This window comes from Orcinus orca, chromosome 4, assembly GCF_937001465.1.
Source record: "Orcinus orca chromosome 4, mOrcOrc1.1, whole genome shotgun sequence".
Classification (NCBI taxonomy): Eukaryota; Metazoa; Chordata; class Mammalia; order Artiodactyla; family Delphinidae; genus Orcinus; species Orcinus orca.
Genome location: NC_064562.1, coordinates 78,910,914 through 78,931,490, shown reverse-complemented (window position 1 = coordinate 78,931,490; position 20,577 = coordinate 78,910,914). Strand labels below are relative to the sequence as shown.

The window sequence follows — 20,577 nt, the reverse complement described above, 5'->3', positions numbered from 1 at the left end:
AAACATGTCTTTATTCTCTCCAACTCAGGTTGCTTTCTGACCTCAAGCTTTATTACGCCTAGCTGGTGGAAAAACAGCCTCCCGTCTTTCCGGGGTTCCAGGAGCCTCCGAGTGCCAAGATGTTGAGTGGTGGGGAGGGGGGGGAAGATCCTCTGGGCCATGGTCCATGCAGGTTACTGCTTAGACATGTCATCCCTCTCCACATGTTCCCTGCAGGTCCTCCCGCTTTCTGCTGCTTTCCTCTGTGAGTGGCACGTGGGAGTCTTTGGCAGGGCTGCCTTTGATCCTATCTGCCTCGACACAGCCATTTTCTCTCTGGGATTGTTTCCCTTAATAGTGACTAGTAGTGACTGTGCTGCAAAGCCAGGCACAGGTCTTTTCTGCTCCTGGAATCCACGACCTCTCATTTTTCCCTCTAGACTCCCACCTGTTAAAAACACTTTCCAGTGTGAGGATGACACGGGTTCTCTTTAATCTTCTCCACAACACCCCACCCCTAGGATTCCCTAAGGGCTTAAGTTTTTGGAACAAGAAGCAAATACTTTCAAACTATATGTTTTCTCCCTTGTACATCCCTTCCTTAAGGCAATGAGGCCAGAGCCTGCTGGGATGGAAGGAAGGGAAAGGAACCCTACAGAGAAAAAGGAAGAAACCCATATTTCAGAGTATTATTTGGCCATGTATTTTATTTGTATGGAGGCCTTATCTCCCTTAGTATATTTTAGACTGTCTGATAGCATGAGTTGTTTTCTCATGTCCTCCCTAGCATTTGTGGAGTGAAAAGGTGTGCCCTTGACAATCTCTGGTTGTTCTTCCTTTAGCCTTGACCAGCTTTGAGGACAGCTCTGGAGCGCTCCTGTGGGGTCGTGATGGTCACATCCCCGCCGCTACATCATAAGACTTCCGTTCCTAGTTGTTGCCAGCTATTACATTTTGGGCCACCTTTGGAGACATTGGATACCTCTGAACACAGTTCACCAGAACAGGTGAAATTTTAAAACTGTTTTTTTTTTTTTTTTTTTGCGGTACGTGGGACTCTCACTGTTGTGGCCTCTCCGGTTGCGGAACACAGGCTCCGGACGCGCAGGCTCAGCGGCCATGGCTAATGGGCCCAGCCACTCGGCGGCATGTGGGATCTTCCCGGACTGGGGCACGAACCCGTGTCCCCTGCATCGGCAGGCGGACTCTCAACCACTGTGCCACTAGGGAAGCCCTAAAACTGTTTTTCATCAAATAGAAAAGGTTTGGTCCAAATTATTAAGAGGATGGTGAATGTTATAACCATATTACTATGGCAGGGGGAGGGAAGGGGTAGAAACCTTCATACATTGAGTCTCCTACCCCAAAATGCCACAGTGCTTCTCCAGAATCCTCACATCAGATACTCCTCTAGGCTGAAGCACTGAAGGCCTGTCTTAAAATGTAAACGTGCTCTTTGGTGATGCTCTTAGATGACCTTGGTTACTCAGTAAAGAGCAAACCCTGAAGGAATGAGACACAGGACAGGTAAGTTTTGATGAAACAAGGTGGGAGGGGGAAAGGAGAAGACCACAGCCTCCCATGGCAGACTGGGGTGAGAAATGGAATATGAAAGGGTCTCAGAAACCAACCCAAAGGTTTGTAATTTTGTCCAAGATGGGTAGGCCCTGCATCTGTGGTAAGGGGGTGTGTGAGCCCATCAACTTTCTTTTTTGTGAGTTGTCCGATGAGCATTTTATTCATTCTCCCCTCAACTCTGCAGGGAGCCTGCAGCTGTGGTATTTAGCTCCTCCCGGGTTTCCATTGTGTGGGCTGGAGTCCCAGGGCCGTGGGTGGCTCACCACTGGGAGGGCACCACGCTGATGGAGAAGGCGGAATAAGCTCTTTGCTCCAAGCACTTCTCCTCGTCTGCTTCCACTGCCCAGGGCTGATGGGGTTCTCCACGCCCCCCGCCCCTCACAGCCCTGAACCTTGTCAAGGCCATTAACTTTTTTTCAGCTGTATCAATTTAAGAATTTTTTTATTGAGATGTAATTGACAGCTAACATTATATTAGTTTCAGGTGTGCAACATAATGACTCGCTATTTGTATGAAACACTGAGGCTGGGTGCTGAGCAGCAGATCTAGTGAGGGTGGGTCCAGGCCTCATTCACCCCTGCACCCCAGCGCCCAGCCCTGTGTCTGCCACCTCAGGGCCACTCCTGCAATGTGTGCTGTGCTGAAATGAGCTGCATTTAGTCCATGTTTGTGGAATTTGGGTCTACCTCCCCAAGCCTTTTAATATCCCCAAATAAGTCTCAGGCTCTGAAAAAGATAAATTGATTTTACTAATTGACTCAGGTGATTCTAATTCTTTGTCTTTGCTTTTCTAATTGTTCTCCGTGCTCCGCAAGTATCAAGCAGTGCAACGTGCAAAGAAGTAGAAAGCAGAGGGAAAGACCCCTTCTTATCGTCAGACCAGACTCTCATGTGCTTTTGTGGAATAAGTATTTTGTACCAGGACTGGACAACAAAGTGGGTTCCTGATGAGAGAAGATGAAAGGAATGACCGCGTTGGCCAGGATGGGGGGATATCAAAGGCTTTCTCTTCCTCTGGCCAGCTGCTCAGCTCCTTGGAGCAAAACAACCCGTCTGTCTGGGATTTGTGTTAGACCTGATCCTATTGTGGTTTTTCCCCAGACTGTGTAAGGCAAGTTCCCTGCTTATTATCCTTGTTTAGACTCAGCTAAACTCATAAACAGGACCTCTTAGGTTGCTGCTATTGTTTTGAAACTTTCTGGGCTTTGAAGATGGTCTGTGATTGATTTATTAATTACAGAAACTCGAATTCTTGGTTCATTAACCCTCACAGCTCCCAACTCTTGGTGCAAATGGAATAACTTAGGTGAAGTGCAGCCGAATTATCTAAACCTGCAAAAGATTTTAAATGGTTGCTGTTTGACCTTGTGGTATATGTGCGGCAAACTGTTCTCTGAACCCCATACAGGACATGTAAGAAAGGAGGTTTGAAATCAAAACCGTCCTGGGAGTGAGTCGTATGGTCACTTTACGTATATTGCATATTACTTGGTTAACGAAGTCATTTGCCTAAACTTGTTTTGCTTAGACAGATACTATAACTACTTGTATTCTGTAACCTCACACCAATTTGAAGGTATGGCAAACAGTTGCGGGTAAGAGAAAGACGGGAAGAGACAAACTGGTTCAGGTGTTCTGAATGAATTTTTGGAGATACAGGTGCTACTGATCTAAAATTAGTTATTTGTATTTTATTATATTATTTCCATTACATAGCATATATTAATACAATATATAAGTATATGCATTATATTAAATTTAATGTATTCTATTAATATATAATGCATTAATATGAACATATATTTAATTTATTGATAAATACATTACTTTACATTTGATATATTAATATATAACATATAATGTATGTTATATTAAATATAAATTATATATATTTAATTGGAAGTCCCTTTAGTAAATAAAACAACTTGTGCTGTGATGGCTCAGTGAATACTGTTTGGTTAAGCACCTGAATTCCAGCTGCCTTACTTTAGAGGCGAGAGTGCCTCACGGCCAAGCTTTAGTTTAGTTTATCCTTTTTCCTCATTTTGCCTTTGCAGAAAGTCATCATACGAGTTATCTATTTCTGTGTAACAAGCTAACCTACAGCTCAGTGGCTTAAAATTGTAAGTGTTTATTATCTCAGTTTCTGTGGGCCTTGAATCTGGGTGCAGCTTAGGTGGTTGCTTTAGCTCCTTGCTGGCTGTCGACTAGAAACTTCCCTCAGTTCTTTGACATGTGGGCCTCCCCACAGGGCAGTGCACAGCGTGGCAGCAGGATCCTCAGAGTGAGCGAGAGTGAGCAAAAGAGAGCAAACAGAAGCCTGTCTTTCTGTAACCTAATCTTGGAAGTGACACCCCATCAATTTTGTCACAGGGTCTAGCCCAGTCAAGGGGAGGGGATTCCACAAGAGCATGAATATCGGGTGTAGGGATTTGAAGCCATCTTAGGTGGTGCCTACCCCAGCTAAAGAGAGAAAAGTGACTTTTTACTTATCACAGGATACTATCAAGAAAGAAAAGACAATCCACAGAATGGGAGAAAATATTTGCAAACCACATATGGAATAAAGGTCTAATATCCAAAATACATAAAAAGCTCTTAGAGCTCAGCAATAAAAAGACAAATAACCCAATTTAAAAAAAGGCAAAGGATTTACATAGACATTTCTCTAAAGAAGGTATATAAATGGCCAATAAGTGCATGAAAAGATGCTCAGCATCATTAGTCACTAGGAAAATGCAAATCAAAATCACAATGAGTACCACTTCATACATACTATATTTTATTTTATTTTATTTTTTAATTAATTTTTTTACTGGAGTATAGTTGATTTACAGTGTTGTGTTAGTTTCTGCTGTACAGCAAAATGAATCAGTTATACATATATCCCCTCTTTTTTAGATTCTTTTCCCATATAGGTCACTACAGAGTACTGAGTAGAGTTCCCTGTGCTATACAGTAGGTTCTTATTAGTTACCTATTTTATATAGAGTAGTATGTATATGTCAATCCCAATCTTCCAATTTATCTCTCCCTGCTCCTTCCCCCTGGTAACCATAAGTTTGTTTTCTACATCTGTGACTCTATTTCTGTTTTGTAAATAAGTTCATTTGTACCAGTTTTTACATTCCACATATAAACGATATCATATATTTGTCTTTCTCTGCCTGAGTTCTTTCACTCAGTATGACAATCTCTAGGTCCATCCATGTTCTATATTTTTTTTAAATGAAGAATAACAGATGTTGACAACAATATGGAAAAACTGGAATCCTCACACACTGAGGTATAAAATGGTGCAGCCACTGTGGCAGCAGTTTGGCAGTTCCTCCAAAAGTTAAATATAGAATTACCACATGACCCAGCAATGCCACTCCTACATAGGTATACACCCACGAGACATGACAATATACATTCACAAAAAAACCTTGTACATGAATGATCATAGCAGCATTATTCCTAATAGCCAAGAAGTGGAAATAATGCAAATGGCCATCAACTAATGAACGTAAAAACAAAATGTAGTATATCCGTGGAATGTTACTCAGCCATAAAAAGAAATGAAGCACTGATACATGCTACAACATGAATGAACCTTGAAAACATTATGCTAACTGAAAAAGGCCTGACACCAAAGGCCACATAGTGTATGATTCCATTTATATGAAATGTCCAGAATAGGAAAATCTGTAAAGACAGAAAACAGATTAATGTTTGCCAGGGGCTTGGAGGAAGGGGGAATAGGGACTGCCTGCTAATAGGTACAGAGTCTCTTTTTGAGGTGGTGGAAATGTTCTGAAATTATATAGTGGTGCTGGTCACACAACTCTGAGAATACACTAAAATCCACTGAACTCTACACTTAAAATGGTGAATTTTATGTTATGTGAATTTTATCTCAATAAGAATTCTTTTTTAAGTTACTGTGACCAATGGTAACAAATATTTACTGAATGTTTGGTAGCCTGCTAAGTACCCTGCTGTGTCTGGGTTCTAGAACCCAGGTCAGTGGTTTTCAACCTCAGTGGCACATTAAAATCACGTGGGAGCTTTTAAAATTTTTGATGTCCAGGCCACACCCCAGACCAGTTAAATCATAATCTCTAGGGTAGAATCCAGGCCTCAGTGGTTTTTAGGGTGCCGCATGAAATTCCATCGTGCGGCCAAGTTTGAGAACCGCCAGCCTAGAGCATCATGACTCCTCAGCAAGTTGGGTTCCCTCAAGAAGTGACCACTCTCACACCCTATCTTCTTTCCATTAACAGTAATCAGCAAAGAAAGCCGCTTGTCCTCAAGGACAGACTCCTCCTCCAAGTCAAGACGGCCTCTTAGTTTCTCCTAATTCACCACTATTTTCCTTTCTGTGGGTGACCCAGAATGTTCCGTAATTTAAAGAGGGAATATTTTATGCTTTGCAGTGTTTTTCTCATTTTGGATTAGGTTGCTGTGATTCAGCTGTGGGCAGAGAATCATTTGTTCCACTTTGGAACAAAAGTTGAATTCTGTCCAAATGGGTTGGCACTTTTGCCCTGAAAAACCTGGATTTTATAGTTTATGAAGTTCTGAGCAAAAACCTAAGATGAAATGAGCTAGAAATGTGAGGACTTATACTGGGCCTATGTGCTCTCTTTTGTATTTATCATCTAACTGTAATACTTTAGTTTATTTAACCATCTTCTTGGCCTCCCAGAGCCTTAGCCGTTAGTGTCCTAAATCCTCCGTTGCCAGCAGCACAGCAACCTGCTTTTGCGCAGTATTCATTCTGTTTGGCAAACCCATGTGGTCTTGTGTCCCAAACCACAAGTGGTCCTAGTTAAATCCACCAATCAAAGTACTAACTTTTTTTTTCATTTGTCCCCAGAAGCTGAAGCCAATTTGTGAAAAAGATGGAAATGGGTTAAAAAAAAAAAAAAAAAAAGAAGTTAGATGATTTTAAAGAGCCATAAAGAAAGGATCAGCTACAGCTACTTTAGGCTACAGGAGGACCAGTAAGGTTTTAGCTAGTAACCCACCCTGGTGGTAGGTGATGGGGGTAAATATAGTTGGCCCTCTGTACCCCGGGTTCCACATCTGCAGATTCAACCAACCATGGAACAAAAGATACTTGAAAAAAAATTCCAGAAAATTCCAAAAAGCAAAACTTGAATTTGCCATGCGCAGGCAACTATTTACATAGCATTTACATTGTATTTGCAACTATCTCTATAGCATTTACATTGTATTAGGTATCATAAGTAATCTAGAAATGATTTAAAGTATACAGGAGGAAGTACACAGACTATTTGCAAATACTATGCTATTTTATAGGAGGGACTTAAGCATCCAGGCATTTTGGTATCTGCAGAGGGTCCTGGAACCAATCACCCAAGGATCCCAAGGGACAGCTGTACACAGGATCAGCTCTGGCACCACTCACAGGGACAACGAGAGAAGAACTCTGGAAGGGAGACTGATCAGAGACTAGCAACTTCCAAAAACTTCTGGCAAGAACACAGAAAATTGCAGAGGCCTGTGGGGTGGAGGAAACCCACCCAGACAAGAAAGGGCAGGGAAGTAACAAGCAGAAGCATGTGGATCTGCCCCTTGAAGGTAGTAGAAATCAGCCATCTTTCTAGAATTAAATAGAGTGCACAAGTCTTGAGTATATATAGCTCAGTGAATTTTTACACATATACACCTATGAAACCACCAGCCAAATCAATACCTAGAACATTTCTATCTTCCCAGAAAATTCTCTCATGCCCCCTCCAGCCCAGTAGCCTCCTCCCCTCACCCAGAAGTAGCCTCTATTCTTATTCATATCACTGTAAATTAGCTTTGCCTTTTCTTGATCATCATATGAATGGAATCATATAACATATTTTCATTTGTATATGGCTTCTCTTGCATGGCGTAATGTTTTTGAGATCTACCCGTATTGTTATGTGTATCAATAGTTTGTTCTTTTATTATTGCTGCGTAGTATTTCATGATATAAATATGCCACATTGCTTATCCAGTCCTCTGTTGATGGACATTTGGCTTGTTTAAAGTTTGGGGCTATTCTGAATAAAGCTGCTATGAACATTGGGGGTACAGGCCTTTTCATAGACATACACATTCATTTTTCTTGAGGAGATATCTAGGAGTGGAATTTCTGGGTCATAGGGTAGGTATATGTTTAACTTTAGTAGATACTGCCAAACAGTTTTTCAGAGGTGGTTGTATCATTTCACACTTTCACTAACAGTGAGAACTCCAGTGGTTGTTTTTGAGATGAAAAGAAAATCAGCAAATACCTTAACCTGGGCCAACTTCCTGGCAGCATAAAATTTGGGATATTTGCGGTTGAGTGATGAAAGAAAAACAATAAAAACAGAGGCCAGGGAGGGGCCTGTAACTGTCCCACCCCAACCAGTACCAGCAGGAAGGAAACCCTACAGCTATTTTGGGATAGTTTCCTAGCAGGGACATTAGCTAGTTAAAAGGGAAAGGGATTTGATAGAAAGGGAGACGCTAAAGTTGTTTCCAATTAACCTGTTGGAAAACAGTAATTAAAAAAAAAAAAGCAGGGTAGGTAGTAATGTTCCTCATACTTTACTGGGCAGGAAAATTCTGGTTAAAAATACAGAATTTGCATTTTTAAAGAGATATCCCAGGTGATATCACTGTTGTTTCAAAAACTACTCCAAAACATTGTTTAGAGGTTCAGCAATGCTAGCACATAATGTGTGCTGGGAATAAAAGTAAGAATATTCCCATCTCACTCTACATCATAGCACCTTACTGACACTGACCTTTTTGACCATTAAATGTTTTGTCGAGTATTCTTTTAAACACATAAAAATTGGGAGAAAGCTTCCACCTTTCACTTTGCCCCCTGGGGGTCTTCTTCTCAGTAATGCAAGGTTTAAAAGTGAGAGTCGGCTTCTTTCCTCCCTTCGTGTTGCCAAGGAGGATGATCAACCTAGGTGACCCCAATCCCCTTTTAAAAGGATTTACTGTTAGTCTCAATGTAGAGCTCTGAGGAGATATCAAAAACTACTGATACATCATTGCAAAGTTAAAGCTATTTTGGCACATAGTAGGTACCTGACACATGTTGAGAGAATTACATTTATTTCATTAAAAAATATATTAAGTGCCTGTTATGTGACAGGCATTATGCCAAAGCAAGGAATACCGTGGTGGAAAAGATAGAGGAGGTTTCTATTTTGAAGAGGTTTGCGTTCTAATGGGGAACTGTATTAGTCAGGGTGGGATAACTTCTCTAATGAAAACACACAGACACCTAATTCTCAATGGCTTAGCTCAATAAAAAATGGATTCTTCACTCGTTTCGTCTCAGTCTGATTTGGGCTGATGAGAGGATGGGTGTTCTGCTCCATGCAGACCTTCGGGGTCCCAGGCTCCTTCCACATTCTTTTATGTCCACAGAGCCCTCTCCATTCAGCCAGCAGATTGAAAAGAGAGTTAGGAGACTGCACGGGTAGTTTTCATGATACGGCCAAGCCTGGAAGTGGCGGACATCACTTTACCCACATTGCACTGACCGGGCTGAGACATGTGGCCACACCTAACTGCAGAGGAGGTTGGGAAACATAGCTGAGTACGCAGAAAAGAAAGGAAAGAGTTTGGTGAACACACACAGTCTCTACTGCAGGGGTAGACAAGGAAGTATAATCTGGTGTGGTAAGTGCTGTACTATGGGGAGGTAAAGGGTGCTTGATAATATACAGGAGAGACACCTAACCCATACTGAGCTTGGGCAGAGAATATCCTGAAGAACTGATGCCTAAGCTGGCAGAAAAAAAGTTCACTGCTCTCTACAATATGGTAACTTGTCCCCTAATGAGATACTACTCCCTTGCATGAACAATTTGTTTAAATCCAAAAACCTTTTTTTTTTCCCCAAAGTAACCATTAGAAAATAATAAGCCCTTTCTTGGGTTCCTCTTGTTCTCTGCTTTAAGGAGAAATGGGCGGCGTCAAGACGGTGGACTAGGAAGACGCATAATTCGTGTCTCCGCCCAACTAGGGCACCTACAAGGCACTGGTGGGGAACCATGGACGACTAAGGGAACGGGAGGAACCTCCAGTGACCGGGTAGGATGTGAGGCATGGGGGGAGTGAAGGGGGAGGAGAAGTGGAGGCCAGGCGGGACTGGTGCCCCTAAGGGGCGGCTAGGGGAGGGGAAGGGATACCACACCCGAAGGAGGAAATTGGGGGACCACTGGGAGGGCGGAGGATCAAAAGGGAGCATAGCCAGGCTTCTCCTGCCTACTTGGGCCCCCCAGAGCCTGCTGAGATCCCGGGCCTGATTGTCTGCCCACCGAGGCCCCCTCCAGCTGGGCGGGTCCTGTGGGAGTGGGAGGGAGGGAAGGCAGAGCAAAACTAAAGGCCGGACCTCCGAGACCGAAACCCCTGAGGGTCGGCTGGGGTAGGGGAGGAGTTCCTACACCCAGCGGGACCCACCCATGGTGAGGGGTCCAGCGGCGACGGGGGAGACCCTGGGGGGAGATGGGGGGGAGGGGCACAAAGGAACGGAAGGGAACGGGGCCAGCGCTTTCCCTGTCCACTTAGGCACCGGGGAGCCTTTTGGGCTCCCGGGCCTCAGATCCTCCCTTCTAATGCGTAGAGCCCAAGCCCCGCCCCTACACCCCCACCCAGGGCCCCACCTCTACACTCTGTGACCCCCTCTGAGACCCCCTCCAACGCGCTGGGGCTAAACCCCACCCACACATCCTCACCCAGGGCTCTACCTCCAAACTCCGGAACTCCACACTCCGAAGGCCCCCCTTTCCACGTGCTGCCTCTCCCCTTCTGTGCAGATCCTAAGCAGAGGTCCCGCCCCACGCTTGAACGGCACCCTGCCTAGGCCCCGCCCCCAAAGCCTTTTCTGGCTGCGTGTGTCCTGAGCCTAGGCCCCACCCCATGCTCAAACGTCACCCCCCCCACCCGCCTAGGGCCTGACCCACCCTAAACCCCACCCCTCCTAAACTCCGCCCCCATAGTCAAGGCTTTTTTATTTTATTTTATTTTATTTTCTCCTTTTTTAGATTGGGGTTCTGTTTTACCTTGTTGATTCACTGCAGTTGATTCTTTCATATTTTTATTTTTCCTAATAAATCTTTTATTTTTCTAATTTTATTCTTTATACTTTGTTACTATTCTCTCCTTTTCGCTTGTTCCCCCCCCCCCCTTTTTCTTTTCTTTTTTCTGTTGTGGTTTTATTTTACCTTGTTGCAGTTGTTTCACTTATATTTTTCCTATTATTCTTTGATTTGTACTGCTCCTTTCTTTCTTTCTTTCTTTTTTTTACTGCGCCACGAAGCTTGTGGGATCTTGGTTCCCAGGCTGGAGGTCAGACCTGAGCTCCTGTGGTGGGAGCTCTGAGTCCAAACTACTGGACTAACAGAGAACCTCAAACCCCAGGGAATATCAATTGGAGTGAGGCCTCCAGGAGGTCTTCATCTCAGCACCACGACCTGGCTCTATCCAACTGCCTGCAAACTCCAGGGCTGGATGCCTCAGGCCAAACAACCAGTAAGACAGGAATACAGCACCACCCATCAAAAAAGAAAAAAAAAAAAAAAACGACAAAAAATATGTTACAGACGAAGGAGCAAGGTAAAAACCTACAAGACCAAATAAATGAAGATGAAGTAGGCAACCTACCTGAAAAAGAATTCGGAGTAAAGATAGTAAAGATAATACAAAATCTCAGAAACAGAATGGAGAAAATACAAGAAATATCTAACAAGGATCTAGAAGAACTAAAGGCAAACAAACAGTGATGAACAACACAATTACTGAAATTAAAAATAGTCTAGAAGGAATCAATAGCAGAATAACTGAGGCAGAAGAATGGATAAGTTAGCTGGAAGATAAAATGGTGGAAATACCTGCTGAGGAGCAGAATAAAGAAAAAAAAATGAAAAGAATTGAGGACAGTCTCAGAGACCTCTGGGACAACATTAAATGCACCAACATTCGAATTATAGGGGTCCCAGAAGAAGAGAAAAAGAAAGGGTCCCAGAAAATATTTGAAGAGATTATAGTTGAAAACTTCCCTAACATGGGAAAGGAAATAGTCAATCAAGTCCAGGAAACACAGAGAGTACCATACAGGATAAACCCAAAGAGAAACATGCCGAGACACATATTAATCAAACTATCAAAAATTAAATACAAAGGAAAAATATTAAAAGAAGCAAGGGAAAACAATAAATAACATACAAGGGAATCCCCATAAGGTTAACAGCTGATCTTTCAGCAGAAACTCTGCAAGCCAGAAGGGACTGGTAGGACATATTTAAAGTGATGAAACGGAAGAACCTACAACCAAGATTACTCTACCCAGCAAGGATCTCATTCAGAGTCAGTGGAGAAATTAAAACCTTTACAGATAAGCAAAAGTTAAGCACCACCAAACCAGCTTTACAACAAATGCTAAAGGAATTTCTCGAGCCAGGAAACACAAGACAAGGAAAAGACCTACAAAAATAAACCCAAAACAATTAAGAAAATGGTAATAGGAACATACATATCAATAATTACCTTAAAAGTAAATGGATTAAATGCTCCAACCAAAAGACATAGACTGGCTGAATGGATACAAAAACAAGACCTGTACATATGCTGTCTACAAGAGACCAACTTCAGACCTAGGGACACATACAGACTGAAAGTGAGGGGATGGAAAAAGATATTCCATGCAAATGGAAACCAAAAGAAAGCTGGAGTAGTAATTCTCATATAAGACAAAATAGACTTTAAAATAAAGACTATTACAAGAGACAAAGAAGGACACTACATAATGATCAAAGGATCAATCCAAGAAGAAGATATAACAATTGTAAATATTTATGCACCCAAGATAGGAACACCTCAATACATAAGGCAAATGCTAACAGCCATAAAAGGGGAAATCGACAGTAACACAGTAATAGTAGGGGACTTTAACACCACACTTTCACCAAAGGACAGATCATCCAAAATGAAAATAAATAAGGAAACACAAGCTTTAAATGACACGTTAAACAGGATGGCCTTAATAAATACTTACAGGACATTCCATCCAGAAACAACAGAATACACTTTCTTCTCAAGTGCTCATGGTAAATTCTTCAGGATAGACCATATCTTGGGTCACAAATCAAGCCTTGGTAAATTTAAGAAAATTGAAATCATATCAGGTATCTTTTCTGACCACAACACTATGAGACTAGATACCAATTACAGGAAAAAAACTGTAAAGTACAAACACATGGAGGCTAAACAATACACTACTAAATAACCAAGAGATCACTAAACAAATCAAAGAGGAAATCAAAAAATACCTAGAAACAAATGACAATGAAAACATGATGACCCAAAACCTATGGGATGCAGCAAAAGCAGTTCTAAGAGGGACGTTTATAGCAATACAATCCTACCTCAAGAAACAAGAATAATTTGAAACACCCTAACCTTATGCCTAAAGCAATTAGAGAAAAAGAACAAAAAAAGCCAAAGTTAGCAGAAGGAAAGAAATCATAAAAATCAGATAAGAAATAAATGAAAAAGAAATGAAGGAAACATAGCAAAGATCAATAAAACTAAAAGCTGGTTCTTTGAGAAGATAAACAAAATTGATAAACCATTAGCCAGACACATCAAGAAAAAAAGGGAAAAGACTCAAATCAACAGAATTAGAAATGAAAAAGACGTAACAACTGACACTGCAGAAATACAAAGGATCATGAGAGACTACTACAAGCAACTCTATGCCAATAAAATGGACAACCTGGAAGAAATGGACAAATTATTAGAAAAGCACAACCTTCCAAGACAGAACCAGGAAGAAATAGGAAATATAAACAGACCAACCACAAGCACTGAAATTGAAACTGTGATTAAAAATCTTCCAACAAACAAAAGCCCAGGACCAGATGGCTTCACAGGCGAATTCTGTCAAACATTTAGAAGAGCTAGCAGCTATCCTTCTCAAACTCTTCCAAAATATAGCAGAGGGAGGAACAGTCCCAAACTCATTCTGCGAGGCCACCATCACCCTGATACCAAAACCAGACAAAGATGTCACAAGAAAGGAAAACTACAGGCCAATATCTCTGATGAACACAGATGCAAAAATCCTCAGCGAAATACTAGCAAACAGAATCCAACAGCACATTAAAAGGATTATACACCATGATCAAGTGAGGTTTATCCCAGGAATGCGAGGATTCTTCAATATATGGAAATCAATCAATGTGATACACCATGTTAACAAATTGAAGGATAAAAACCATATGATAATCTCAGTAGATGCAGAAAAAGCTTTTGAGAAAATTCAACACCTATTTGTGATAAAAACTCTCCAGAAAATGGGCATAGAGGGAACCTACTTCAACATAATAAAGGCCATATATGACAAACCCACAGCAAGCATCATACTCAATGGTGAAAAACTGAAAACATTTCCTCTAAGATCAGGAACAAGACAAGGTTGCCCACTCTCACCACTGTTATTCAACATAGTTTTGGAAGTCCTAGCCACAGCAGTCAGAGAAGAAAAAGAAATAAAAGGAATACAAATTGGAAAACAAGAAGTAAAACTGTCACTGTTTTCAGATTTTATTATACTATACATAGAGAATCCTAAAGATGCCACCAGAAAACTACTAGAGCTAATCAATGAATTTGGTAGAGTAGCAGGATACAAAATTAATGCACAGAAATCTCTTGCATTCCTATACACTAATGATGAAAAATCTGAAAGAGAAATTAAGGAAACACTCCCATTTACCATCGCAACAAAAAGAATAAAATACCTAGGAGTAAACCTACCTAAGGAGACAAAAGACCTGTATGCAGAAAACTATAAGACACTGATAAAAGAAATTAAAGATGATACAAACAAGATGGAAAGATATACCATGTTCTTGAATTGGAAGAATCAACATTGTGAAAATGACTGTACTACCCAAAGCAATCTACAGATTCAGTGTAATCCCTATCAAACTACCAATGGCATTTTTCACAGAACTAGAACAAAAAAATTGCACAATTTGTATGGAAACACAAAAGACCCTGAATAGCCAAAGCAATCTTGAGAAAGAAAAACGGAGCTGGAGGAATCAGGCTCCCGGACTTCAGACTATACTACAAAGTTACAGTAATCAAGCCAGTATGGTACTGGCACAAAAACAGAAATATAGATCAATGGAACAGGATAGAAAGCCCAGAGATAAACTGACACACATGTGGTCACCTTATCTTTGATAAAGGAGGCAAGAATATACAATGGAGAAAAGAAAGCCTCTTCAATAAGTGGTGCCTGGAAAACTGGACAGCTACATGTAAAAGAATTGAACTAGAACACTCCCTAACACCATACACAAAAATAAACTCAAAATGGATTAAAGATCTAAATGTACGGCCAGACACTATAAAACTCTTAGAGGAAAACATGGGCAGAAACTCTATGATGTAAATCATAGCAAGATCTTTTTTGACCCACCTAGAGAAATGGAAATCAAAACAAAAATAAATAAGTGGGACCTAATGAAACTTAAAAGCTTTTGCACAGCAAAGGAAACCATAAAAAAAAGACCAAAAGACAATCCTCAGAATGGGAGAAAATATTTGCAAACGAAGCAACTGGCAAAGGTTTAATCTCCAAAATTTACAAGCAGCTCAATATCAGAAAAACAAAAAACCCAATCCAAAAATGGGCAGAAGACCTAAATCGACGTTTCTCCAAAGAAGATATACAGACTGCCAACAAACACATGAAAGAATACTCAACATCAGTAATCATTAGAGAAATGCAAATCAAAACTACAATGAGGTATCACCTCACACCAGTCAGAATGGCCATCATCAAAAACTCTACAAACAATAAATGCTGGAGAGGGTGTGGAGAAAAGGGAACCCTCTTGCACTGTTGGTGGGAATGTAAACTGATACAGCCACTATGGAGAACAATATGGAGGTTCCTTAAAAAACTAAAAATAGAACTACCATATATGACCCAGCAATCCCACTACTGTGCATATACCCTGAGAAAACCATAATTCAAAAAGAGTCATGTACCAAAATGTTCATTGCAGCTCTATTTACAATAGCCAGGAGATGGAAACAACCTAAGTGTCCATCATCGGATGAATGGATAAAGAAGATGTGGCACATATATACAATGGAATATTACTCAGCCATAAAAAGAAACGAAATTGAGTTATTTGTAGGTGAGGTGGGTGGACCTAGAGTCTGTCATACAGAGTGAAGTAAGTCAGAAAGAGAAAAACAAATACTGTATGCTAACATATATATGGAATCTAAAAATAACTGGTTCTGATGAATCTAGGGGCAGGACAGGAATAAAGACACAGACATAGAGAATGGACTTCAGGACACGGCGAGGGGGAAGGATAAGCTGGGACGAAGTGAGAGAATAGCATTGATATATATACACTACCAAATGTAAAATAGATAGCTAGTGGGAAGCAGCTGCATAGCACCGGGAGATCAGCTCAGTGCTTTAGGAGGGTGGGAGGGAGATGCAAGAGGGAGGGGATATGGGGACATGTGTATGCATATAGCTGATTCACTTTGTTATACAGCAGAAACTAACATAACATTGTAAAGCAATTATACTCCAATAAAGATGTTGAAAAAAAAAAGATAATACTGAAATACACAAAGCAAAAAAAAAAAAAGGGTGTGAGAATTCCCTGGTGGTCCAGTGGTTAGGACTCGGTGCTTTCACTGCCCGGGGCCCGGGATCAACTTGGTCGGGGAGTCAGGGAACTAAGATCCTGCAAGCCGCACAGCTTGGCCAAAAAGGAAAAAGAAAAAAGAAATGGCATAATGTGGCATAAGCTGTTGGCTGACTGCTCAAAAGCTATTCCTTCCTTCTTCTTTGAAAAGAAAATGCAAATTTTCTTCAGCTATCAAACAACAGTGTGTTCTAGGAAAACAGATTCTATGAAATGGGCTGGAATTAGTCTACGGCAACCATGGTAGTCCAATTCACCTTTCATTCATTTGGCAAATATTTAATGAGCTCCTGCTATGTGCCAGTCTGTTCTAAGTGCTGACTATCTTTGCCAGTTATAAGCATGGGGTGGACATGTGGTGCAATTCCAGACAGTGAGGGGCAAGGGGAAGACTGCTGGGGGGCTTCTGGGAAAGGCTTTTCCTCCCTAAAACAATAAAATGAGAGTTGCCTGAAGAGAACGGCAGGGCTTTCCTTCCTGTGTCCGGATGGTGGGTGGTGTTATGTGGGATGTGGTACTTGGAACTGGAGTAGTAATCTTGCGACCACGAAAAGAAAGAGAAGAGAATCTCAGGGAGGATGACACAGAGCTCTGGCCTAGTTAGGTGGTCAAATTAGCCAAACCTGGAATCTCCTACATTTCTTATATGAGAAAATAGAAAGCCTGATAAGACACTTTCAGTTGGATATTCACTCACTTGTAGCCAAAATCATCCTAACAAATACGCGTGGTTTTGTTGGCGTTGTTTGTTTTGGATTAGAATGAGTGAATATTTTAATAAATGGATGAAGACTCTGATATTTTTTTATTTTCCTCTCAGCTGTCCTGTTTGATCCTGGAGGATTTTATATCCCAGACATCTTTATGGATAAAAATCATTTTCCTTGATCTGTCTCCTCTTTTGGCCACTGCAGATCCCCCCCACTGGAAGCTGACATGTTTGGCAGCAAAGCCACGTTCTCTTCTAGGTCCCCTAGATGTGTGCCCCTTGGGGAGCACTCCGTTATGAGGGTGTTTGGGTTTTTTAATGTGGAAGAGGCATCTTCTCATTTGAAGAATCATCTTTCTTTCTGTGAACTTGATAGGCAGGTTCGTTCCTCCCTGCCTCCCCCCCTAAATTTGCTCCCTCCCTTCCTCCCCACCCAACCTCTCTCTCTCTCTCTCTCCTTCTTTTACCACAGATGAACTGGGCTGTGAGCTGTACTCTCTTTGACCTGTGAGATTTTTGGAGGCTCCTTGAATCTTGTTCAAACATGGACCTGGCAAACTCCATGTTCTAATTCAAAGCTTCCTCACTGAACTCAGTGGAACTCCAGCTAAGGAATTAAGTTGGTAAGCCAATGATATTTGAAATGAATAATGGAGATATTTGGGGATAAGCTTTAATTTTGGAATAAGTATGTCAAAGAGCTTTTGCTGGAACGATTTGGCATAAAGTTGCAAATATTTAAGATGCCACTTGGCTTCTCACTGTCTTGATGATGCCAGTACAGGGGATATCTTTCCCATGCACTGTGAGATTTGGGTGCTAATGCCTATTTGATCTCATTATTACATTGTTGATCTAAAAGATCATCATCACCCTTTTGGGATTTTCATGTCTGCCCATTTCTTATGTCATTTGTTGTTTTGACTAATAACTATAAGTCAAGGGAGAAGTGTGGCATTGGTTAGGGTACTGACAGGAAATAGATGGCAGAAGTAATTAAGACAATTTAATGAAAGGACTCTACAAAGATTTGAGGAGTTTTAAGGGAAATCAAGAAGGGTAGTGAAACACTGGGGCTAATAAGTGTTACTACCTCTAGGATTAGAATAGGTCAAGGAGAGGAAGAGGTTACTGAAAGCTGGAGAGACTTATAGCTGTGGAAAGGGCCTCCTGACAGAGGCTGTGGCCTTGGCTAGAAGAACATAGTCACTGTCAAACCATGACTCTGGATGGACGTAGACTGGGAAAAAATACCCTGATCTTACTCTACTCTTATCCTCTGATCTCCTGCTAGTGACTATCATTGGCTAAACCCCAGGAGAAATCAGGGGGCAAGGGAGCCTGGTTGAAGTATCTGTAATGTCACCCTCCTTGGCCACAGAGTCGGGTAGAAAAGGATGCCGAGTGGATGTGGAAGGACAAATAGGACTATCCATTTGTGTGCCTTCATTTTCCTTGTCAATAACTTTAGAATCAGTTAGTAGGTAGGCAGATCCTAGACCCATTCTTTAATCTATATGCCTTTATTGCTTAGGGTAAAGGCTAGGCTCTATAATAAGAGATCCCCAACACTGTGACTTAATCAAGATGTAACTTTATTTCTCTATCAGGTATAGTCCTATACAGAAGGCCAGGGTTGGTGGAATGACTTGATGGTGCTGAGTGCTTTGGTAGATTATTAGTTCTGCTGAAAAAAGTATTTCCAGTCTTCTTCCTCTGGAAGTAAGGAAGAAATGTGCTCTTCTGCCCCCTTGGGGTTAGTTGTGGTCATGCAACTTGGTTTGGCCAGTGAAATGTGAGTGTAAGGTGTGTCAGAGAAGCACTTAGTTGCCAGCGCAAGGCTTTCGCATTCCTTTCCCTGTTCACTGAAATTTGTGGAAGCACTACTGATATGAAGGACAGCCATCCTGAAGAGTTTCTCAGAGCTGCAGCATATTTGTGGAAGTGAGAAGTAAAGCATTGCTTTTAGGCCACTGAGATCAGAAGTTGGTTATTAGTGCAGCTAAACCTGCTATTTCCTGACTAATACAGAGACCCAGGCTCTTTCTGTTTTGTTGCCCTCCAGCACGTAAGGGATTGCGGTCATCTGCATGATATGAGACAACCAATTACCATAGTCACATTCTAGCTCATGGGAAGTGGGAAGGAGAAACAAGAGAGCACACGTAGTTTTTTAGGGACATGACCTGGAAGTAGCACACATCACTTCACTGACCACATCCAGAGCTTTAGTTATCTATTGCTGGCTAACACATTATCCCAAAGCTTAGCAGATTAAAACAACAGACCTTTATTCTATCAAACCATTTCAGGAGCAGCTTAGCTGAGTGGTTGTGGCTCAGGGGCTGCAGTTGTCTGAAAGCTAGACAGGGGCTGGAGGACGCACTTCCAAGCTCACTCACAGGGTTCTTGGCAGACCTCTTTCCTCACTGGCTGTTTTCAGGGGCCTTAGTTCCTTGCCACGTGGACCTCTCCACATGGCAGCTGCCTTTCCCTGGAGCAACTAATCCCAGAGAGAGAGAGAGAGAGAGAGAGGGAGAGAGAGAGAGAAAAGCTGCAGTGTCTTTTAGAAACTAATATCAGAAGTGACACATCATCATTTCTGCTTTTTTTACTGGGTCACACAGACCAACCCCTGCTCAGTGTGGAAAGGACCTATGCACATGTGTGAATACCAGAAGGCAGAGCTCATTGGAGGCTGGCTATAAAACCTAACTATATGGGAAGTGAGCAAATTTACTCTTTAGCTGGACAGCCATTCTCCTCAGATAAAATTACAGGAAGAAAGAGAGAAGGGCTAAGGGGACAACCAGAATTCTCTGCCTCAGCTCTCCCCCTCTGGAGAAAGGGGACATATATATATATATATATATATATATATATATATATATATATATATACACACACACAGTTTTTCTCATACATGAACACACATTCTGTATCTTGAAAAGATTCTAAGCTTCTGGATTATGGTTCCTATGCTATGCCCCGAGGATTCTTATCCTCAGCATCACTATCCCCAGAAACTTGCCTTCTTCACTCCCAGGCAATGCCAAATTCCAAAGTAGAAACCTTTTTTTAAAAAAAAAAAGGGGTGGGGAGAGGAAGCCTCCATCTGGGAGAAAGAGAAAGAAAATCCTTCTGCATTGCTCATCTGGAATTCCAAGGATGAGTCATAGGAACTGTGAGTCAGTTTGTCATTGTATCTGAGTAGTTGGATGAGTTACATAAATTGAGATTCAAGTCCAATGTTTCTCATATTTTTCTTTTTTTTTCTTTTTTTTTTTTTTGCGGTACACGGGCCTCCCACTGTTGTGGCCTCTCCCGTTGCGGAGCACAGACTCCGGACACGCAGGCTCAGCGGCCATGGCTCACGGGCCCAGCCGCTCCACGGCATGTGGGATCTTCCCAGACCGGGGCACAAACCCATGTCCCCTGCATCAGCAGGCGGACTCTCAACCACTGCGCCACCAGGGAAGCCCTCTCATATTTTCCTAAGTTTAGGTGGTGGACTCTTACAAGAAGCCACATTGAAATTTATGTTTACAGGAGTACATCCCCAGTGCAGC

At 41.8% G+C, this 20,577-nt stretch overlaps 2 protein-coding genes across 20 annotated transcripts in view; one reads left to right on the top strand and one right to left on the bottom strand.

Moving 5' to 3' along the window:
• Positions 1 to 20,577, bottom strand: part of HOPX (HOP homeobox) — a 91,530-nt gene that overhangs the window by 30,393 nt on the left and 40,560 nt on the right. The window lies entirely within an intron of this gene.
• THEGL (theg spermatid protein like) overlaps positions 1 to 20,577 on the top strand; it is a 101,566-nt gene that overhangs the window by 74,026 nt on the left and 6,963 nt on the right. For 8 of the 14 annotated variants that reach the window (XM_049709322.1, XM_049709315.1, XM_049709317.1 and 5 more), the window contains 6 exons: positions 822 to 986; positions 1,073 to 2,673; positions 3,620 to 3,681; positions 6,420 to 7,147; positions 9,511 to 9,643; positions 17,481 to 17,631. The gene's annotated coding sequence lies outside the window, so the exon portion shown is untranslated. Of the gene's footprint in view, positions 1 to 821; positions 987 to 1,072; positions 3,495 to 3,619; positions 3,682 to 6,419; positions 7,148 to 9,510; positions 9,644 to 17,480; positions 17,632 to 20,577 lie in introns of those variants that run through there. The other 6 variants (XM_049709325.1, XM_049709318.1, XM_049709321.1 and 3 more) reach the window with 6 other exon arrangements.